Genomic DNA, 25,039 nt, shown 5'->3' with positions numbered 1-25,039 from the left:
GCCAATGTTAGTCCTGCTCAGAGTAGTCCTACTGAAATTAATGGGTGTGATTAATTTCAATGTATTCTGAGTATTCAATGTATAGTGTATTTTGAGTATAGCTTCATTGGGGGGGGGGAGCCTATTTATTTAAATAAGCAACACAGCCAGTTAATTAAAAATATCTAACAATTAACACAAAGAACACAAATGAAACCAATTCCAATGGCTACTAGAGAGAGATGTTTCAAGCCTATTCGGGCATTCACTCGTAAGTCCATTTCATCTTAGACTTATCATCATAGATCTCTTTGATCTATAGTGACAACAGGCAGGATGTAATGGCCAGTAGCGCCAAGTGCTACCACACTTGTAATGGCCAGTGGCACCAAAGTTGCCAATGGACCGAGTAAGAGTCATATCAGTGTGAACCAACATGTCCTTGATAGATTTGGTCCTCCAAAGGCCAATTAAAGGGAAATTATCACAACCAGTCTAATTTTAGATTTTCCACACATCAATTCAGCACATGTCAAACTAAAGATGTGGTTTACCTTATTCGATGTCTATGTAATTTATTATATATAGGTTCCACCACACAAGCAGTCAGGGTTCGCATTGGGGAACATCGTTCCTGCATACGAAATGCCATTATGGAGGCACCTTTGGTCGAACATTTCATTTCCCATGAACATTCGGACACAGATTTATTATTTACTATTATTTATTTATTATTATTTATTATTATGGGCAAATCAAAAGAAATTCGGGTTTAGGCCACATTTTGAACAGTGGCTGCATCAACAAGAAACTCGTTTTAGTTTTCTATTCAAATCAATTCATCTGGTGGGGGGGGGGCTAAATTCTGAACTTGACTTTGTTTCATTTAAAAAATGCTACACGCATCATTTGTTGTATGTTTATACCATTTAATACTATTCCTCTGTATATTTGTTTTTCTATTTTGTTTTTGTGTGTTTATATGCCATACTTTTCCTTTAAGTACGGTATATCGTTATTGGAAACACCTGCAGCTTGCTTCATATGTTCTATAGAATTGTGTTTCAAGTATCAGCAGCTATGCTATCTAGTGAGCACTGATCCTTAGCGTGAATCTTACTTACATGTTCTGTTGAAAAATATCGTGTATGTACCTTTTTCATATATTTTGTTTTGTATATTCTGCTTTATTATACAATGTGTATGCAGGTAGCTCATTTTTGTTATCATTCATAGGCTGTATGCCTTGTATCTTATTTCCAGCTGATGAAGACTATTATGAAACAGTAGTATCATTCCAGAGATACTGTCCTTTTGAGGCTTTTGAGACGTCTTCCATTGAAACTTTTCAAAGACTATTGTGAGACTGTCCTTAGACATCTGTTTTGAACACACTGCTTGACTGTCCTTGCTACCACTATGTTATATTGTACATATGAACTTTGATTGGCTCATTCCTACAATTTGAATGATATCATTATTCTATTACGTATTCTCTACTATTAGCCTACGTGTTGTGTTTGTATTGTTGTGATTGGTTCTTATTGCAACACAGGGGTTTGTTTTTGGTTCATTTACTAAAGGTAAATTTACCCAATCTTGAGATTTACCAGTAAATGTCAGAAATGTTTCCGTTAGAAGATAAAACAAAGATAAAACATCGTTTACGAAAATTGTTACCATGTACAAAAGGCACATTTTGGTTGGCCTCTTGAGGCTCATTTTGGAGAGATTCTGGCATTTTCTGATAAAATCTTAAGAATTATTAGGAAAAGTCAACATTAAACTGAAGCTACTGAACCAGGAACTTGCTGGTTCACTTTAAAAGTTCAAAAATTATGCCTGTAATACCTTCTGAGTAAATATCCTGAGTACTGCATGGTAAGTTTCACCCCACCCTTTAAAAAATATCAGGAAATCATGCTGTTTCACATTTAGCTCTAGCATGCCACTGAAAAAAACTGTCTTTCTCTGATGTTTTAGCCAATTCCCATTCAGGAATCTCAGTAGGAATCTAATGCTTTGATGGGAAGAGCGAGTTGCACCCAGTGGGCAACATCCCTTGATGCTGATGCACATGAAACCCATGCCCTCACTAGCTACATGTGGCCGGTGTGGGATCTGGCCATCATGCGCATTGGTGGTGCTTGTGATGGCCAACGTTCATTTTGGCAATGGGGTGCATGGCCACCAGGGTACACTCCCATATCACTCCTACTGAGTTTAATAGAATAGTTTCAGCCCTTAATTTTGGAGCTCTCCAGGGGTAATATAACAATATCCCGAATGGACCACACTGCCATACAGATGCATTCACACAACTGCTACATGTTCAGCTCAGTTTCTTTAGAGACCCAGTTCTTTTATGCTGCATTAACAGCTAATAAAACAATAGATTTCTAAGAAGTTATCATGAAAAGCAGCTGTGATAGATACATGAATTATGCACTTCTCTCTCTCTCTCTCTCTCTCTCTCTCTCTCTCTCTCTCTCTCTTGTCCAGACTGGTAAAATAAAGATATACTGGAGTTCAAGGCCACTTTAGGCAGCTTCAGATACAATTTAAATGACAGAGTTAGATCCTAGATGAAGGCTCCTTTAAATGCAGTGGTACCTTGGTTCTCAAACTCAATCCGTTTCAGAAGTCTGTTCCAAAACCAAAGCATTCCAAATCCAAGGCACACTTTCCCATAGAAAGTAATGCAAAATGGATTAATCCATTCCAGAATTTTAAAAACAACCCCTAAAACAGCAAATTAATTAATTTTACTATCTTAACGAGACCATTGATCCATAAAAGGAAAGCAATAAACAATGTACTGCAGTCACACAATCAATCAAGAGCTGAACTGGATTCCACAAAGTCACAAAAACAAAAAAAAAAGAGCCACAAAAACACAAAATAGCAAAAACAGACAGACCTCAGTATAACACTCAAAATGGAAGTGTGGCACTCAAAACTGAGTACGTTTGGTTTCTGAAGAAAGTTCACAAACTGGAACACTTACTTCTGGGTTTGCAGTGTTTGGGTTCGAAGTTGTTTGAGTACCAAGGCGTTTGAGAACCAAGGTACCACTGTATGGGTTATAACACAACTATATATAATTGCAGCACTTGGCTGCCAAACATATATGTTTCAGTTTAATTGTGTAGCCAACTGACACCAGCTCCCCATTGCATCAATCAATAAACCATTCCTACAATGAAGATTATGGAGATGCACACACAGTGTTGGCATCCGATCTATGGGACATGACTATACAAAGATGGTGGTGATGGTATGTGCCATGCTTTGCAACATAGGAAGCTGCGTCTGACCATTTCTCCATCTAGCTTAGGACTGTCTACACTGACTGGCAGTAGTTGTACAGGCAGGGGTCTTCCCTAGCCCCACCTAGAGATGCTGGGAATCAAACATGGGACCTCTGGAATGTAAAACATGTGCTCTACTGCTGAGTTGCCTGCAGCCCTTCCCCAATGGACTGCAGCTGTCATCCTGTTCTTTACTTAATGTTTGTGAATGTGACGGATCAGCAGACTATTACACCATTTATCCCACTTCCATTATTCAAGTTTTCAAAACATTTCTCCTTGAGGGAGAAAAGAAGGGTGCAGGCTCTCAGCTCACATGGTGAATATGGGAAACAACCCAATCCTTAGAGAATGCCCCTTTCTCTAAAATTGCACACATGCCCGTTGAAATGATCTTACAGTTCAGTCTGCTCCCTAGTGCTCTCCAGCAAACCAGGCCATGAATATCCATCACTGGGTGACCGGTCAGAAATGTGCCCACTTTTGAGCTATTTCCATTTCCTCCTGGCTGCAGCTCAGGAGCTATTTACATTTCACCACTTCCTTAATAGATCCTGTATGGCAAGCAGCTGAAACCTAACACAGAGAAGCAAGGGGCAACAATGGATATCCCAGCCCCAGCCTTGATTACGGAGACGTTGACACATAAATGACTTGAGCTGGGCCTTGCCAAGACAGGCAGGCAAAGGGAGGGAATGGCTGTGGGTTGTGACACCTTGCCTTGCCTTTTTTGCCTTTCTCCTAGAGAAGAAAGGGCTAAGGAGTAAGCCCTACACAAATCTGGAGTGGAGTACCTAAGGCAGTTGGATGGCGCCTTGTACGCCTCCTTCCGGCAACTCCTGCAGCCAAGCTGGTGCCAAGCATATTCCTTTCCTTTCCTTTTTGACCACATCAGTGAGGCCAAAGGGGGTTGTGGTCTTGTCATCTGGGCAGCCCAGGGCCTCCATACATACTGACCAGGCTTACACTCTGGGGAGGTCACTTCAGTGCTGCTAACATAGCAAAAACAACATGGGAGGAAGCAGGCGCTGTGATTATCCACCGGCTTGACTTCATCCCTGGAGGTGCACTCCATTGTCTCCTGAAACAAATGGATGCCAACAACAACAGAAGCTTTGCCTTTGAGGAAACTCATTACAGCAAGGCTTATGATGTCCCTCAACCAAAGCCTATCTATACCTGTGGCCCCAAATGTTTGTTTTCCAATAAATCTTGCACAGCCTACATGGCAAGGAGGTTATACAACACGATACCTTACTACCATACCCTATCTATCTCAGTCTTATCTCACAGGACTCTCCTTATGTTCTTAAAGAAAATCTCAGCCTGTTGTGTCTGATACCTATTGTGTGCTCAGACCTAGAGACCTCCCCCCTAAATAAATTCACACTTGACTCAAATTTTAGTTTGGTTTTTGGCAGAATTTAGGCCACATCTTTATTGATTACAAAAAGTGAGTGGTTGCATAGGCTCTGATTCGACTAGTTCCCTGCATCCTTGTAGGTAGCGCTGACCCAGGACACCAGCATAGGTCAGCCAAGGGTGAACACCCAGATAGGAGGAAAGCCGGGAACAGACTTTGTCCACCACTCAGATGTCCCCCTGGACTCAGGCACAGGCACAACCCCCTCTCAGGGATTGACCAAACAATTTGAGTCCCTGGATTCCTTTAACAGAATACCCTTCACATAAGGATGGCGAGAGCATTCTGCCATCCCTATCACCTGAACGAGAGCCTATCCACAACCTTACAAGTTGTGATGATTTGCTACGTGGCAGGCGAAATCCAAATGGCAGCAGCCAATCAGCCAAGAGGGGGAAATTCCTGCCGTGTCCCTGTCCCAATGACAGACGACACACGACAGCATAGCAAGGTCAAGCACAAAAGCCCTAAAAGTAGGGAGAGGTGGGTGGGTGTTCCGAATGCATGCGCCCTAAGAGGAAGCTCTGGGTCACATGCATGGGTATATATAGGTCCCTCAATCCATTTGGACTGCGCCCCATTGGCTAGATTGAACCCAACATCGAAGGACCTACCAATCGGATGTTGTGGCTGACCAATCTTAGCCACCCACAACACCGGAGGTCAGTCTCCAGGTCTCACCACAACATGTGCCCTCTTTTAGGGAGGACATGATTTACGAAGGAAGTGATGGACACACATCCCAGGAAAGTGTAGGCTGGAATGTAATAAGCTAGGGATTTCTTTCTTAAATACCATTTTCTGCAACATGAGTCCTTGCTGGCATCAGCCTTGTTATTTGTTTCGCTGTGGTCATTCTTAGGGCCAAGTTATCAAAGTTCCCTCAGCCCACATCCTTCACAAAAACATGTGTACCAGTCTCTAGTGTGCATGGGAAGTGCTGTGTTGAGTAATGGTGCATTTCAAACGCTACACATAGCTTTGTAAGTGAAGGAAGATGCATGCTAACTGATGTGGAGGTGTAGCAGAAGATGCTCCAAAAACACAGAAGAGCACACATTGGGGCTATTTGGGAAAGCGCTACATGTGCATCTGTGTGGATGCAATCTATGACTTATGGGATGCAATGTGGACGCAATACTTCTGGACGAAGATGAAGATGTTCCAAAGACACATAAGCACACACATTGAGGCTATCTGTGGCAACTATGTAGGCAAATAGCAGGCCTTTTGAAAACCAGACCAACCTGAAGATTCGCTTAAAACAGGAGCCGGACAGCATTCCCTTTATTCAGTGCCAACCTGGCTGTTCTTTGACTTGTCACTCAATTTCTACATCACCATGTTTGCCTGCAATTTATTCCATCCAAAAAATCTTGCCTTGGGCCGAGAGAAATTAATACAAGGAGCCAAGATTCCTCCCTTGGTTCTCTCCCCCGCCTCCCTCTTCCTTGGTTTTGCTCTTTTATCAAGGCCAGCGAAAATTTGGCACAGTTGAGTATTTTGTTCAGCTTCTTCTTTTCAGGCTTTGAAGTCCTGTAAAGCTTCGCAAGGAGTCTAGGCTTCCACTCACATCTGCTTTCCATGAAGATCTCTGACTGCACTTCATTTGTGCCATTATTTAGAATTTTTCAAGAGAGGGACAGAATAAACGAAGGAGTGACATTTGGGGGAAAGCTCAAAAATGCAAGGAATTACATTGTTGGTAAGAATGAACCATGGCCCACTGGAGACCTGGGGAAGAATTGCAACATAGGCAGAAACAATCTCTAACTCTAAGCTTCAAGTAGGAAAAAAATATTTGAGAAGAGAGAATGCATAGCTAGATTAAATTATAATGGCATAATATTAATATCTACATAACTCTTCAGCGCTGCCTTGCTCACCATAGGAAAGTTGAAAGAAAGATGTTTTATTTTAAAACATAAACACTAGAGGTAGATAACTGCATTTCCCCCCATAGATCTCTTGTGACTTTTCTGGAAAGGCAATATTCCAATAATTTTAATAATCCTTCCTGGGGGAAAAGGAGAAAAAAAAATATTACTTTCCTTAGACAGGCATATTCCATAGATTTTTATATTTTCAATCCTTTTATGCCTTTTATCAATTGCTATATTCCTATATGATCTGCCTTCACACAGATCTCATTGTTTATCTTTTCTACTTTATCCATTCACAAATTTCTTATGTTTGCTTTTTCCGTTTTTATTATGCATTCTTAAAATTTCAATAAAAATGCATTTGCATTTTGTAAAATAATGATCATTGTCAAATAAGGCTTCAGGGAGTCAACTGTCATGTGGCTGTTTGGAGGTCAGAGAAGATAGCACAGAGGAAAACAGAACGTTGTCAACATGGTCATAGCTCCTGCCACTGAGGAACAGCCAAAGTATTTGTTTTGCAAGGAGAAGAGACCTAATCCGGCAATAGAGCCTGGGTCCAAGAATGCTCTTGCTATCTGATCGCACAATAGGTCTTGACCAAAGCCTTCTAGCTGTTGTTCATTGCGACTTCAGGGTAACGATATGCAATTTGCTGACGTGCATTCTGGTGGGTTTAAATCATCGGGGCTACACAGAAGTCCAACCATGATTATTTTTGTTTTGTTTTGCTGAAGATAATGCTTTCGGGGAAGGGGAATAAATATTTCATAGGGGAATAACTGTATGTACAAATATGTATTTGATTCAGCCTACCTTAAATGTATTTCCCTCGTTCTTGTTTTGATCATATTGCTGTGAGTTCATGGGGAGGCGAGACTGTATGATGCCTGAGTCCCTTCTAATTCCTGGATCCAGCAAGGGTTAAAAATCTAATGGAAGATACCATTGCTGAATTAGCCAGCCAAGGGTCATAATGTCCCTAAGTATGACAAAAAAGTGACTTTCTTACTATGTGGCTTTGTTACTATGTTATGCATTTTTGTGTTTTTATCTTGTAAACCACCCTGTGTTCCTTGGATGTACGGTTTTATAGAAATGTTTAATAATAATAATAATAACAATAATGTGCTTCCAATGAACATTAGTCAAGTACCTACAGAAGTGGCATTTAGGTGCCTGCTTATTACTCATCTGTTCACCTGAACTTTCTCTGAGTGTGATCCAGCTAAGGTGATGTATTAAGGTGATCTACTGTTTTGCTTTATGAATGTAATTTTATTTTAGGTTGTTCACTGCTATAATATTTTTAAAATGTTGACAGTAACGTTTTCTTCATTTTGAAAAATAAATAAATCTGTTGGAGGTCTTGTACAGCATTGCTTTGGTATGGAAAATAAATCAGTGCAGTTGCAAACCTCCCCCCTTTTGGGGCACCATTCAATTTGTACTGAATTTCTTTGCCAAAAAACACCCAGTTTCAAACTTTGAGAAAATGTGATGGATCTAGTATAAACAGCCAGTAATGTTCCAGTTAAAGATCCCGAACATTTTCTCTTAGCTGAGCCACAGGACTGGGCTACCCATTTCTAGTTTGTAGCTTAACCCCAACAACAAAATTCAACTCGGTAGGGAAATTCAACAGCTATGTTTTTCTTGACAATGGTTCATTTTGCAACTTGGATTTTCTTATTCTTCTTTCCCTCCCAACTCCCCTCAAATCCGCTTTGCAAAGTTGCTAAATTCTTTCTTAATCTTTCATCTGATGGGATCATAACTGTCCTGATTGTATTCTGTTGATTGACAGACTTGGGATGGATTAAGAGGGGATTACAGACCGGAATGATGAATATGCATTTACTTGGTCAGTAACTCTGCAATAAGAATACAGAGTACCATTTTACTCTAACCATGTAATCTAATTAAAATGGCTGTTTATATATTGGATATTGCTTTAAGAACTTTTTAATAAAAGGGGTCTTAAGAACAGTGATGCCTTAAATATTACAAACGTAAGATGCCTTTTGGAATCTCCTTTACTATTAATAGCCAAGTAATAAAGCTTTCAGAGAGAGAGAGAGAGAGAGAGAGAGAGAGAGAGACCACATATACCCTGTACTTGATTCTCTCAATTCTTAAAGATTTTGCAGGCAACCTTCTGCTTATTTTGCCCCCCCCCCCAAGTTTAATGTTAGGAAGCGTAAATTCACTGTTGAATAAATCATGCTAAATAATGTTGATTTGCATTGCACACAGTTTATTCTGCTCCCAAGATTTGTGCTATCAAATAGCCTGGAGGTTATGTATTTCTTAACAAGGACTGGGAAGGTGGGGAACAAGGGGAGGGGAAAAGGCAGGAGCGGGCCAGAGAGAAACTGATATGGGCTTCTTTAGATGGCGGGCTGCCATGCTCACAGGTGGGCACTTTCAGGCCTGAGAGTTGCAGCATGTTAACCTGCTATCAGTGGCTGCCAAGAAAGACCATTGGCTGCATAAGTGTTGGCCCCACCCACCTCTGGAACTGGATTATTCACCTGAACTCCACATCCCATATGGCACTCTGAACTCAGAACTGGGTTGTGGTCAGAAGACTGGAGGGAGTCAGTAGCTGATAGCTGGTAGAGAAAAGCAGTTGGGGTTGGAAGGGAGATCGGAAGCTTGGACCAGTCAAAATCAAAGAACAATCAAGGTTAGCGGACACACATGGCGTCTGACACTCTAACCACTGTAGAACGCTGCCTATTGCTGCCCAGCAAATGTCTCATCAGCCACCATGAGGATGGAGCGGAATCATGATCTTCATCAAACAGAAACAATAACAGTGAAATTGGCTTATAGCAAAACCTCCAACATTTCTCTAATGAAAATTTTGTTGTTGTTTAGTCGTTTAGTCGTGTCCGACTCTTTGTGACCCCCTGCACCAGAGCACGCCAGGCACTTCTGTCTTCCACTGCCTCCCGCAGTTTGATCAAACTCATGCTGGTAGCTTCGAGAACACTATCCAACCATCTCGTCCTCTGTCATCCCCTTCTCCTTGTGCCCTCCATCTTTCCCAACATCAGGGTCTTTTCCAGGGAGTCTTCCCTTCTCATATTGGAGCCTCAGCTTCACGATCTGTCCTTCCAGTGAGCACTCAGGGCTGATTTCCTTAAGAATGGATAGGTTTGATCTTCTTGCAGTCCATGGGACTCTCAAGAGTCTCCTCCAGCACCATAATTCAAAAGCATCAATTCTTCGGCGATCAGCCATCTTTATGGTCCAGCTCTCACTTCCATACATCACTACTGGGAAAACCACTGGAAAAACCATGATGAAAATAGGGATGTCCTATTCCATACCCTCTGGCATTTATTTGAGGAAAATAGGGACATCCTACCATACCCTCCAACATTTCTCCAATGAAAATAGAGACTTCCCCTTCAACATTTCTCCAATGAAAATAAGGGATACCCTATTCCATACCCTCTGACATTTCTCTGAGGGAAATAGGGACAGCCTAAGGAACAGAGGGACATCCTAGGATCAAATCAGAAACCAGGATGGCTTCTGTAAATCTGGGACTGTCCCTGGAAAATAGGGACACTTGGGGAGTCTGATAGGCTACGCTGGATGCCACTGTTTTTGAAAGAATTGGTGGCATCTGTCAGGGGCTCAGGAGCAGAAGCACAGGGAAGAGGGGAGATGGAGAGCGAAGGGGAAGAATCTGAGGGCAGCGTAGGAGAAGATGACAGTGGCCCAAGAGATTCCATGAGCCTCTCCAGCGAATCGGAAGATTCACAGAAGGGGGCGCCGGTGGCCAGGGCAAGGGGGGTCCCAAGGGGGACACTCCAGAAGCAAGGGGCCAGCGGGGACTCCCAGAGCAGCAGTTGGAGATCAGGACCAGCTTCCCCACCTGAGCATAGTGGGGGGGAAGAGTCCCAGGTATCGGGGGTAGCGTCTCCCGCAGCAGGGAGAGAAGAGGAGTCAGGGCTGACCACGCCTCCATCGGAGAGTCAGACAACGGAGGGGAGGTCAGGTCCAGCTAGCATCCCGGAAGAGGGAAGCAGTGACAGAAGCAGTGTAACGGTCAGGAGGAAGGTCACTGGGTTGGCGCGAGAGCCAAGTTCAAAAGTACAGGCGCGCAGGGCAGCAGAGAACGAGGATTGGGAACCGGGTCCTAAAGCCCGCTGGAGACAGGGGGAGGAGTCAGGGGACTCAGTGTCAGAAGAGTCCAGAAAGGGGAATGCCCCAGCGGACAGGAGGACCCAGAGGAGAAGAGAGCAGAGGAAGAGGTGGAGCAGGGCTAGAATCTTAAACTGGTGTCAGGGGGGAGGAGATTCAGACGGAACTTCGGCGGTCTAGGGTTTAAGACGTAGAGCTGCGCGCTACGGCTTTGGAATGGAAACTGAACTTCAATAAAGACTTTTGTATATAACGACGACCTGGCGTTGGTCCTCTGTGAGCTGGGACCTTGGGCAGCTCTGACAGCATCTTTAAAATGTGGCAGAAATCCTGCAGCATCTCTGCATCTTGAGTAGTGCTGGACAAGCATGGTTTTATTTCCCAAACGTACAGGGATTTAGCAAAAAAATGCCAAGCACTCAAATCATTTTAAATCCTGATGCATTGCACCTCCTCGCAGTCCAAACAGGGTTCACATTCAAGTCTTGTAAAAACTTGAATGCCCTCCAATATCATTTAAATCACTCAGTGAATGTTCGGGTGATTTAAAACTTTTGGAACACTTTCGCCTTTGGCGTGTGAGGGCTCCAAGTTGGCAGGAAGTCAAGGCATGTTCTAGCGTGGCAGCCCAGCACATATTGAATCAATTTCGGCATGTAAAAATAATTAACAATGATAAAAACACATTAATAACGTTATAATTATAAAAGCCGAGCCAAGGTTGTATGTGTTCAAAAATATATGTGCAGGAGAAATGGCTGCAGAAATCCCAAAATAGTTTGTGAACAGCTTGAATGAAGGGAGGTTTCAGTGGCAAGGGAAGAATATAGAAACCCAAAAGCAAGGAGCAGAGACAGCAGCTATTTATCAGAAGCTTAAATAGTGCAGCAGTTCTTTAGCTTCCAGGGTATGTTGACGCTCCAGAGTAAAAGACTGCAGCTGTTTTAAAGTCCATTCCCTTTCAAAACATCAGGGCCAGAAGAAAACGGCATGTATCATTGAAGAACAGAGTTCGTGTATTAAGTTATCTGGTAGTTGAAATGTGACAACCACATTCAATGCCTCTGTGGAAAGAGCATTGTCATCTGTAAAGTGTCATAAGGGTGGAAGTAGGAGTGAAATTCAAGGCTGACAAATGACTCCAATGCAGACAATTAAACTCAGCAATTAGACACCCCAGAGCTTCTCTGTGGATACTCCTTGGCTTGGTGGCTTTCTTGATTGGTCATTGTGGATGTTTACAAAAAGCAAGGGTAAAGGCTGAATTGGAATGTGGCCATCTTGAAGTGGACTAAATGTTGATGGGTGAGGCCAAAAGCAGATGTGGACATGGCAGAAGTGGGCAGGCTGTGTCCACCTGTCCATCACCTGATGTCATAGGGCACTGGTTGTCAACCAATGTGCCGTGGTACCCTGGGAAGACTTGAGGAACGTTCAGGAGAACCTCGGGTTCTCTTTCATTAATTTTCAGCCCGTATCCTCCTGTATTATAACTCTCTTTCTCTACGAGGAACATTCAGGGGGAGCCAGCGGTTTCAACTTTCAGCCTATTATCTACCTGCACATCTCCCTCTCTCCCTGGCAGCCATTCTTTCTTGAGCCCACCCTGAAAAGGGGCTGGGCAGAATGGGAGAATCTCCACTTATGCATGTTCTGTAATGGAGCCCCATTGTAAGTGGCTCCCACTAGGGAGCTGCAGAAAGAATGGGGTCAGTCAAGGGAGCTGTGAACTAAAAAAAGGTTGAAAACCATCTATGCTGGAAATGTAAAGAAAAAGAGGGTACCTTTTATCATATGTGGTGGACCTGCCTCAAGGTGAAAGACTTTTGGGAGAAGATTTATAATGAATTGAAGAAAATGTTGAAATATACATTTATTGACAAACCAGAGGCCTTTCTTCTTGGAATAACAGGTCTGGAATTGCCCAAGAAAGATGTTAGATTGTTTTTGTATGCCACAACTGCAGCTAGAATTTTGTTAGCTAAAAATTGGAAAACACAAGAAGTCCCAACAGTGGAGAATAGCAGATGAAGATGATGGACTTTTCGGAGCTAGCTGACCTGACTAGAAGAGTCCGCGACCAGAAGGAGGAGGAGTACCAGGAGGAATGGATGAAATTCAAAGACTATTTAGTTATTGGAAAAAGCTTGCAAACACCAGATTGGCTTAGGATTTTAATATGTGATGTTAGAGAATAATATGTTTAAAGTTAAAATGAAAAGAAAGAAAGATGTTAAGTGATTAAGTTAATTTTATGAGAAAATTGGTTTTGGAAAACTGTTACAATAATATACACTGAAATTCAGCCGGGGGATTCGAGGAAGTCACTTAACAATGTTCCTAAGATTCGATTAAGTACAGTTAAGATTTATGTTTGTTTGTTTGTTGAAAAATTTTGGAAAACCAATAAAAAATTTGGGGGCGGGGGAGGTTGAAAACCGCTGTCATATGGCATTGGGCCCTGTAATGGTAAAGCCATGGCTCACAAAGGAGTGCGCTCCTGATTGTTCCTTTGCGGCCATGGTTCGAATCTGGTGCTGTCTGAATTTGGCACCTGGTCCTGTTGAGCTGTTTGGCAAGGATCAGATACAATACAGGTGGGCATGGAATGCCCCAAATCATCTCGCAGACTGAATGAGGAGGCTCTGCAGGCATGATTAGCCCCATGGGCCAGAGGTTTCATCCTCTGACCCAACTCATTACAAGGAACTGGAGCAGGAGGGTTCAGTCCCACTTCACCCTTTGGGGAACATGCTTGGAAAGCAGATTGCCTACGCTAAGCAAGATTTCACTCTGGGTGAGTTGTACCTGCTGCGGCAAGTGCTACAGCTATGCCTGAGTAGCTGGGAATCCCAAGGGTGGAAAGTGCTATTGCACACAGGGGCTGCATCTAGGGTGGAATCTACACACATATGAAAAACACTGTGAAAATGCTTTTTAAAACAAGGTTTTGAAAAATATATTGGATTTCCCATAGCTCACCATCACCATCTAGTGTCACATTTGTATATTGCACTTAAAACATTTTATTTGCAGCTGTATAACTGAGTCCTAGGTTTCACATAGACACTGGCCAATGTGAAAACAGAACAAGGGATGAGATGGGCCTTTGACTTAATCCAGCAAGGCTCTCCTTCCAGACCCTCCAAGTGTCCCTATTTTCCAGGGACATACCTGATTGAGAAAAGTTGTCCCAGTTTCTGGTTTGATCGTCCTACATTTCCTTAGGACGTACCTATTTTCACTGGAGAAATGTTGGAAGATATGGAGTTATCCAATCCCCCAAGCCGTCTGAAGACAATCCTATATGTGGTAGTTTTTAAAAAAAAATGTTTAATGTTTTATTATGTTTTTATATATGTTGGAAGCTGCCCAGAGTGGCTGGTGTGACCCAGTAAGGTGTGTGGGGTATAAATAGCAAAATTATCATTATGGACTGGGACGTCCCTATTTTCATCGGAGAAATGTTGGAGGATATTGTCAGCATCGCCCTTGAGCCAGTGCACCAACTGGACTCATGCACCTCAACCCCGACTGGGCTAGGCGAGCTGGGTAGCACTGCCAGAGACCACCTTTCTCACAGGAACAGGTCACAGTGCTGTGGACTCACAGCTTGGAGCTGAGAGCACCGGATTCACTGTCTCAATAATACAGTCGTCGCGCAGCAGAGTTTTGCAGAGTCTTGCAGAGTATAAACCACTCGGAGAGCAGCTCTGTAGAATATCTTCCTTTTATTCTATAGCTACAACTATGATACAAAACTATATACAGAGCTAAATATTCTGAGCATACATCAATGCTACTTTGAGTGCCTGCAGCTGCTCTTAGCAGCAACCTTATCTCTAAACACGATCTCTAGCACTCACTCTCCGACACACTGACTGACTGACTGACTCTCACTCACACACAGATGTGGTGCTGGGCAGAATAAGTAGATAGCAGGACACGCCTCCTCCTCTCTGGAGAGTCAGCAGAGACCTCAGGAGATTCTTGGGTATGGGAGGGGTGAAATCTCCTCAGATATGTCCTTGTGTTATCATGCCTACCATTGCTCCTGCCTGCATCAGTGAGATGCCACTCTGCCTAACTGTGGTGCCAGCCCTGCTTTTGACTAATTGATTTCAATGGGAGATGGTCATACTTAGTTAGAATCACAGAACTGTAGAGTTGTAAGGGACCCCGTGGGTCATCTAGTCTAACCCCCTGCAATGCAGGAATCGTTTGCCCAAAGCAGGGCTCCAACCCACGACTCTGAGATAGAGAGTCTCATGCTCTACCAACTGAGCTATCTACTGAAATCCATGGAGCCTACAGCTTGGTACACTCAATTTATACTCTGGCAGGCACAAGAGACAGGCCCCTTTCCACAGTGGCTTTCAGGCTGCAGAACTCTCCCCTTCTCACACATGACCTCTATGCTATGGATTTCAAAACGGGTCATAGAAAGCCATCTTTTTTCAATCTGCCTTTTCCTAAAGAAGGGCTTTATGCAGATGCCAAGCTAGCCAAAGTTTTCACCAGGCTGTGCTCATTCACTATTGGCTCACAATTTGCCTTCTTTACATGTATGACACCCGCTTTATTGTCTGTGTCATAGATTTTATGTCCTGCTTATTTTATATATCTCTTTTGTTACTACTGCCCACATTTTTATCCTCTTACGTTTCTTTCTTGAAATGCTTTCATGTTAGTGTTTTTGTTAACAATTCTTGGTGAACAGTTAGAAACATTAAGTCAAATGTGGTTCTGTCTAGACAGTTGGATCCTAGTGTCTCAACGTGAAATTGATATTTTTGTGGCAATACTGGAGCAGAGAGTCTAGAAATCTGTGCTCTGGTCCATCAAGGGATACAGACACTGTTCTTCCAGTGTTTCCCAACCTTGGGTCTCCAGCTGTTTTTGGACTACAACCCCCATCATCCCTAGCTAGCAAGACCAGTGATCAGGGATGATGGGAATTGTAGTTTGAAAACAGTTGGAGATCTATGGCTAGCTGACCATTCTTCTGCCATGAGGTGGTTAGTGGAAGCCTCTTTAGACAGGGCTTAGGAACTAAGCTTTATTTACCCACTTCCCTTCTTACTGTGTAGGGCTGGGGAACCTGCAGCCTCCTGAGGTTGTTGGACTGCAGTTCCCATCATCCCTAACCACTGGCCTTGCTGGCTAGGGCTGATGGGAATTGTAGTTCAGTAACTTCTGGAGGGCCACAGTTTCTCCACCTCCGTTCGAGTACCTTCAGAGAGATTCTTGACTACATCCAGTGGTGGGTTTTATTATTTTAGCCTTTTGTACCCCAAGAAAGACTGATACAGATGTGATTATATTTTTCCAGCTTTCTCCAGCTTAGCAACCCCTTGGGGAACTATTTGCATGAGTGGTTTGCTGGAGTTTTATTTTTACAATAAATGTTACACTCTTTATTTCTGTATGTTAATTAAATACTTTTTTAAAAAAAATAATATTACAACACCAACACTGTAGCTGGGGCCAAAGTAAATACACAAACAAGAAGACAATCCAAGCATATCACAGCAGAGAAGTATAGCGCAGGAAAATGGTTTCAAAGCAAAGCCCACGCTGACACAGCCTGGGTCCCTATGTTAAGAACCCAGCAATGCAACTACAGTGTCTAGGAAATGATTTCTTTATCACTCTATGTCTAGAAAATGTGCAGGATATATTTTAATATATTGAAAGCTCTGGTGCACTGTATTTAGTTCTCACCTTATTTATGAGCTTGGATTATCTTTCACCGTTTACCATATTGTTATAGATTTTGGAAGGACCCCCCTAAACCTTAGAAATCAGATACATGAACCCAGGTCTCCCCAGCCAAATTCCAACATGCTAACCCTTGACCGCTCATTTGTATCTACCAGCTCACTGTTCTATCACTATCAGCCAATCCTATCAAATTGTATATTATGCTACTCTGGGGTGTGTTTTTTGTATGCATTGAGAACCACTGTGCTTACTTAAAAGGAAGAAAAATGTGCTCTGCGGTAGCTCAGAAGCATTTTTCTCTCAGTGGTAGCTTGTGCCCAATGGGACCGGTAGAGCCGGAGGCATGGAGCCCAACTGTAGGCGGAGCCAGAGCCAATGACAGCTAGAACCATGACCAACGACAGAAGAGGCCAAATAATTCTAGGGCTGGATCTTGACACATTAAAAAAATTTTTTTTTTCAGGAAAACACATTGTAAAGCTCATAATGCTAAATCACACTGCTGAAGATCAAACTCTATAGCACTATCTGGTGTCACAGTGTTATAACACATTTAAAATGATGTATTTTGATGAATGTAGCTGAGTCCTAGTTTTCTGCCCATCTTTCTCCCCACCTGGTTCTCCAAGGATAGCCTTGGAACTAAGGAGAAAAATGTTGACAGTCAGTGGATGTAAGTAGGCAGGCAGGGAGGGGGTAGCCGAGAGCAAACTAAATTTGTTAGGGGCAGAGCTGTTTTCCCAAATGGACCAGTCCCATCTGTTTTATTATATGCATCAACACACTCCAACATTGAGCTATGGCAGTAAGATAGGTTCCCAAATTGCACTGGCAAGTTATGGGACTCTGTTTTGGTAAGCTCTGGGTCAAGTTTGGCATCTTCAGTCTAGTTTTATGTTGGACTGCATTGCCTTTAAACCCAATTTTGCGCGTCTGTGTGTGTTTAATGGTGCTTTGAATTGTATGTCACATTGAATAATTTAATTGATGGGAAAGTTTTATAAATAAGCAATGCCATAAAATGAAAGCCTGTCTTGCATTAGCAAAATCTGGGGGCAGAGCCAAAAGCCTTGCAAGTTCTGTTCCACTAACAGAAGCTGATAGAAATGATAGACGGCGACTTCACTGTCTCTGATTTGAATCGCTCGTTCCGTGGGATCAATGTTGCAGCAGCTTCTTATTCCAAGTTTCAGCTAAAAATGCCAGCTGACTAAATCGAAATGAGGGACCTCAGGCATTGCATTGTTGTTTCACATCTATGAAGCTAGTTGTCTCTCAACATTAGGAGACCCTGCGGTGTGCTTGGTTTGACAAAGATGCTTGCAAAATGTTATTTTATTGCCCACAATATCCGCACTTGGGGCAAAACCAAAGGTCAGCCTGTGAGTTAAAAGGAGTTTTGGTGGTGTTCCATGAAGGAAAGATATTTTTTATGGTTCCAATCTCTCTCTCTCTCTCTCTCTCTCTCTCTCTCTCTCTCTCTCTCTCTCTGAAGGGGAAAAACAACAACCCTACACACCACAGCTGTATCTAGTTTGTCTGATTGCGGAGTTCGGGATTCATTTATATTTACAGCCTTTCTGATCCTTGGGGTTCATGTCAGGTAGCATTGCAGCAAATCTATGAGGTAGGTCACTCCCATTTCCGCTTTACAGGTTGGGAAACCAATGTTGAAAGGGAGTGATTTATTTCCATGGTCGCAGTGGTTTTGCACAACATTTTCTAAGGTCTAGCAGTCTGTGCAGCGTGGGATGTTAAAACAGGGAAAGAAAGAGGAAGCTAGCTTGGGCTTCATTTTGCAGGGAGAACTATATGGGGAGTGTTCACACTCTGGGGAGTGTCCAGAGGAGGGTGACCAGGATGGAAAGGGTCTGGTAATAGGGGAAGGGCTATAGCTCAGTGGTACAACATCTGTTTTGCAAGCAGGAACTGCCAGATTCAATTCCCAGTATCTCCAACTAGGGTTAGGAAAGACCCCTGCCTGAACCCTTGGAGAGCCCCTGCCAGTCCGTGTTGACAATATTGAGCTAGATGGATCAATGGCCTGACTTAGTACAAGGCAGCTTCCTATGAAAACAAGGTCTGATATGAAATAGTTGAAAAAGCTGGATATGTTTAGCCTAGAGAAAAGAAGATCAACGGGAGACACGATAGCTGTTTTAAAATAGCTGGAGGGCTGTTGTCACAAAGAAGACAAAACCAACTTGTTCTCTGTTGCTGCAGATGGCAGGATGGGTGGAAATTGCAAGGAAGAAGACTTTTAGGAGATTCCTAAAAGTAAGAGCTGGCCGACAGTGGAACAGATTTCCTCAGGAGGTGGTGGTGGGCTCTTCTTTGTGTAAGAAAGGAAGCAGTGGCTGGATGGCCATCAGGGATGCTTGCTGACATTGCAAGATACCAGACCAGATGCCATTGGAAGACACCTGATTTCCAAGATCCCAGCCAATTTTCTGTGTTCCATATTCCAATGACTTGGTAGCAGGACTTCAGAGCTAGCTGCTCGGATCTCCTGTTGACATGCATCTGGGACAAACGTCTCATTTGCCTAATAGAGGATACCAGAGGCACCAGCTTATGAGGGCAACTGGAGGACCCAACGGTGCATGTATGATGTTGATTTCCCAATGTCACATGTGTGATGTCCAGACATTGGGCAGAGCCAAATGCATTAGCCATGTGGCTTCAATGGCCAGGGGCTCCTACTCTGCCTCCTTTTGACGCTGCCACTGGTGGGAGGCGACTTCGACCCTCCTTCCCCTCCACAGCAGGAGGAGAAGGAGAAGAAGCCTCTGTGCTTTTCAGACAAGGCAGGGGGGTTGGCCCCAACCCCAGAAACATAGGGGCCCTCCAAAAGGGGTTGGCCCCCTAGAGCTGGCACCCCTGTATGACACTACCCTTAATCCAACACTGTAGCATTTCAGAGTCACTCAGAATGAAGACACAATTGGTTTTACCCACATTGGGTTGGTCTACTAATCATCAAGGCGTTTATCATAAAGGCTTTAAAAGCAGTTAGATACTGCACAACCATCTGCTGGTTCAATTGCCCTTAAGAATAACAAAAAGCTCAGCTGTTTCATTGGCAGGCAGAAAGGTCAGGTTATTGACCTCTGTTTCAGGGATATCAGTTACTACCCAAAGTCAACATTCCCTACAGGCCACTGCAGTCTCCTTGTCTTCTAAATATAGCAAATTGTGGAGCAAGAAGTCTTCCTTTTACACGCAGGGATACTGTACATCACCTTAAATAAACAGGAGAACCAGCACAATAACAAAGTACCAGCAGGATCTAACAGCATGACAGTGACGACCTCATGTCTGCAGTATGCTGAGTTAGGGTTAGTTTGGTATGAAAATAATATTCAAAACTGTAGCCATTTATTACCTAGTCTAATGTGGTTATTAGTTCTGCACATCGTAAGCCTTTTTTATATATTTTTTGGGGAAACCTGCGAATTTAAATTATTCAAAAATAATTTTATCTTTTTCCTATATATTACAAGCAAGTTGTTCTGCAAAAATGGAAATAGGAGGTAACATGCACACCCACCAATCCTAGGATTGCAAGATCTGCATTGTTTACAGTGCAGAACTACAATCACAACATCTTATTTTGTTTTATATTAATTTTATTTTCAAATGAAAGCAAAGAACTGGAGCAAAGAAAAAGCGAAAATCCTAAACACCCTGTGGGATAGTGGTCCCATATGAAAACCAACAATCCTTAACAAACATGTTAACGTTCCCCTTTCATAATGGAGCACAAAGCTTTTTAATTCTGTTTTTTCTTTATTGTTGTGAATGGTCTTTTCTCTGTGCTCTCATTATACAATTACAGAATCATAGAGTTGGAAGGGACCCTGAGGATCATCTAGTCCAACCCCCTACAATGCAGGAATTGTTGAATGGTTTCTTTAAATGTAAAGGTTCATCATTGTTCCACCCAATGTGTATGTCTTTAAGGGGCCAGAGCAAGGGCCAGAGCAAAATAACGAGACCCAGCTTTACAGCTGTGAAACATAGCAGGTGCTGCTGAGTTGTACTGATTAAGCTGTGTCAGCAATTGGGTGTAGTATATAAGGAGCAGCACCTAGCTCTCCCATTACCCTGGGGGATGGGTTGGTGGTTGGGTCTGGTTTGTTGTTGATGTATTTAGTGTAAATGGAGTTTTTGTTTTTGCTATTAAAACCTTGTTTAAGTTATTTTTGAGTCCCTTTTTAATGCATGGTCTCCCCAGCAAGCTCTCTGCAGCGCTACCATACTGCAAATAGCCAACAGGAATATGCGACTGTCCCATACAAGGATGGAACTTGCAACCTTGGCATTATCAGCGCCATGCTCTAACCAACTGAGCTATCCATGCAAGTTTGGGAACCTCTGCTCAAGGGTAATGCTTTCATTATGTCCTGATGTCCTCTTCTGCCCTGATGCTATCTTATTTGGCTGTTCGGGTCCGACTCTGAATCTGTGACAGTCAGGGGAACACCCTGTTGAGTTTTACACAACAGCGTTAGCTAGCATGGTGATAATGTTAGCCAGTGCTTTTTTTCTTTTAAAAAAAGATTTAGGGGTACTCTCATTTTCCTTCTCATATTGAAATACTGCCCCTCAATGAGGCCAAACTTTGATTCACAAAATGTTTAGGGGTATGAGTATCCCCTGCGTCCCCACAGAAAAAAAGCACTGGTGTTAGTGAATCTCTCTGTACAGATTTATATTTGCTTCAAAGACCAGGAGAACTGAATATAGTAGTTCTTAGCTCTTTCCTGTGTCTAGAGACAATAAATGCTTTGCTAATTTGAACTGTATGGGAGAGTAGTTTTCCCCTTAACTGGGGACTCTAGAAGAAGCAGGAAATCTCTGAAGACTCTGCTGGGGCTCTCAACACACTGTTGCTATATCACACTAGTTGAGGTGTGGTGAACTAGCAAGTGACTTCTTCCACAAGTCACCAACACAGACTACCCTGATGGGGTTGGGATGGAGCAGGGCAGTGGTGAAATCAAGTGCTGGATTAGTCTGACTGGTGTGCCACACAACTGTGACCAATCCTATGATCCTGCCCCACCCCAACACCATCCAGAAACTCACTGGGTAACCTTGAGCTAATCACTACCTCTCATCTTAATGTAGGGTTAACCACTACCTCTCATCTTAATGTAACATAGGGTTATTGTGAGGATAAAATGAGAAAATCCCATGTCTGCTGAGCATCCTAGAGGAAGGACAGGATACAAATGTGCTAAATAAATATGTACTTAAGTATTTTTCTGGAACAAGGTATGGTGTCTGGTGCCTTGCCAGGCTGGCTCAAGCACAAGACGACAGGAGAGAGAGATATGATGACATAGTCTGCACATTCACCGAGGAAAGGAGTGCCATTATCTCTCACAGCACCTAGTGCAATGCTTAGCTCTTAATCCTCATTTGGGGCTGCCCTTCGGCATTCTGCCAGTAGAAACTATTTATGAAAGTAGCCTGCTTGAGGAACGGAGGACAAGCAGCGACTGGTTCAGTTCCTTATCCTGACTGGGAACGAGGTTAGGAGAATATTTTTTTTTTAGTTCTTTTTGTTTTGCTTTGGAAGTGTAGATAGAAATCTGCAAAACAATGTACAAGGCTGAAGTGAGAACGTTTGGCTTCCATGAGACATTTTTTACATTCCCACGTGTCTCAAATGTCCACAGCTTAAGCATAAACAAAATCAGTGGAGATTAAAAGATCCCAGACCCCATAGTCTTCTTGTCTTTGTTCAAAACAAAGGAGCAAGAAACCACCAGTAGAAATCTGGTTTTGTGCTCCCTCTCTCCCTCTCTCTTCATGAGGTCACCTTCTCTTGGACTCTGGCCAGACTACTTAGGGCACAGAAGGACTTCTCTTCATAGCTGCAACATTGGCAATACTGAGAAAAGCCAATATTGGGGGGGGGGTAGTTTTTAACTAGTTCAGCCTTCTGATTGCACAAACTATTGTGAGATGGGCCCAACACAATCTCTTGGCTTCTTTCTAGTAGTGGAAGGCCAAAATCCACATTCCTGAGTCCAATCTAAATCACATATTAACATTTGGGCCATATTCATATCATGCATTTAAACCACTCTTATACCACTTTAACAGTCATGGCTTCCCTCAAAGAAACCCGGTGACTATAATTTGTTAAAGGTGCTGGGAAATGGAACTCTGTGAGGGATCTCCTGATAACTTGTTGCACTTCTTCTCTGTGGCCATTAGGCTGAGGCAGCAGCGGCGGCGGGGGGGGGGGGGAATTCCCCAGTGTTTTCAACTGTCAGATCCAGCTTTAGTAGCTGGGAAGTACCCAAGCAAAGTGGTGTGCTTTTCATACACATCAGAAGCACACTACAATTGAAGTCTCCTGTCTCAGGGTTGAGGGTTTGAGCCCCATGTTGGGTGAAAGATTCCTGCATTGCATCCCTCCCAACTCTACAATTCTATGATTCTATAAAGCAGGGAGTGTACGCCAAAGTACTGTCACTAGATGACACAACCAACAAGTTCTCCTCCACAGATTATCCACACATATCATAATGATCAGATGGGTCTATAAAGAGGCAGGTTGTCCTTCAGGTAAGCTTGTCCTGAGTTGTTGGGGCTTTATAAGTTAATAAGAAGACCTTGAACATGGCCGTTTCAGCACAGATGTAATATGTGCACAGCCAAGCACTCGCACTCAGCACCAGCGCATCCTGCACTAGCTGTGGCTTCCAGACCAGTCTTCAAGGGCAGCCCCATGCAGAGTGCATTGCAGTAGTCTAGTTTTGCAGTTACCCATGCATTAATCACAGTATCCCTGTCAAAAAAAGGGTGTAACCAATATGCTAACCAAAGTTGGCCTGCTTCTTGGGAGAAAAGCAAGGACAAACCTAGACAGCATCTTAAATAGTAGAGACATCACCTTGCCAACAAAGGTCCGTATAGTAAAAGCTATGGTTTTCCCAGTAGTGATGTATGGAAGTGAGAGCTGGACCATAAAGAAGGCTGATCACTGAAGAATTGATGCTTTTGAATTATGGTGCTGGAGGAGACTCTTGAGAGTCCCATGGACTGCAAGAAGATCAAACGTATCCATTCTTAAGGAAATCAGCCCTGAGTGCTCACTGGAAGGACAGACCATGAAGCTGAGGCTCCAGTACTTTGGCCACCTCATGAGAAGAGAAGACTCCCTGGAAAAGACCCTGATGCTGGGGAAGATGGAGGGCACAAGGAGAAGGGGACGACAGAGGACGAGATGGTTGGACAGTGTTCTCGAAGCTACCAGCATGAGTTTGACCAAACTGCAGGAGGCAGTGGAAGACAGGAGTGCCTGGCATGCTCTGGTCCATGGGGTCACGAAGAGTCGGATACGACTAAACGACTAAACAACAACAACAACAACAAACCAAAGTTGGCAGTAGGCACTCGTTGCCACCTGAGCTTCTAATGACATCAGATCTAGGAGCACCCCAAGACTTCATCCCTGCTGCTTTAGGGGGAGTGAACCCCATCCAGAGCAGGCAAGCTCCCCAATTCCTGGAGCCAGGAAACACTCACCCACAGAGTCACCATTTTAGCAGGATTCGGGCCTAGTTTATTGGTCCTCACCCAGCCCATCACAACATCCAGGCACTGGTATTGGTCATGCACTGCCTCTCCTGCAGATATGTATCTGGTCATTTTGAGGGCTTACATTAAATTATATGCTTAAATTTAAAAGCATGCATTGTATCTTAATGTGAGCTGATGGTATGTGCTTTCTCCTTTCCCACCTCTGTCTTTGCTCCTCCTTTCTTTCTTAGCTTTTCTCCTTTTCTCCATTAAATTGTTATAAAAATAAACAAAAGGTATCCATGTGATTCATGAATTAATTTAACAACAACAACAATAATTTGTTTTTAAAATATGTGTTTTTAAAATTCTGATGCTTGATTTAGTGTTGGTACATTTTTAGGTAAGCAAATATGTTATTCAGTCTCCCCTTTTGTACACATTTACTTGAGAGTATAGCCTAGCAAACCCAGTGGGGCTTTCTTTTGAGTAGACGTATACGATTGCACAGTCAGTCATTCCATTTGACTGATTAACTGATTAAACATTGGAGGTTTTTTAAAATTATTTTAAATCAGTTAATTAATAACGAGGTCCCCAGATGCAATTGCTTCCTAATGCAGTTTTGCAGGCGGCATTGTGAATAAACGACGACATCACAGCTTAATTGTTTGCTTTCTGTTCAGCTTCACAATAAATAAATCGCACACCCAAAGGGAGAGGTGTCACTCCGACTCACACGCACAAAAGAAAACATGGACCCAAAGGGGGGTGGAATCTTATCCATTAAAAAGTCAGCAGTGCTGCCCTTTTCCTCTAACTCTTAAACATTCAGAGTTTTGTGGGTTAATAATGTCTTTTAGGCTTCAAGAGGTTTGCAGCTGTAATCGGATCCTTTGTATGTGCTTTCTGCTATAGGAATCAACTTAGCATTGACATCCTCATAAAAATTTCCATTAGATTGAGGACAGAATGCCCACTAAGGCACTGTGTGGCTTTGCAATTGATTCACTGGA

This window comes from Podarcis cretensis (genome assembly GCF_951804945.1).
Source record: "Podarcis cretensis genome assembly, chromosome: 6".
NCBI lineage: Eukaryota > Metazoa > Chordata > Lepidosauria > Squamata > Lacertidae > Podarcis > Podarcis cretensis.
Note: the sequence above shows the minus strand (reverse complement) of the source record.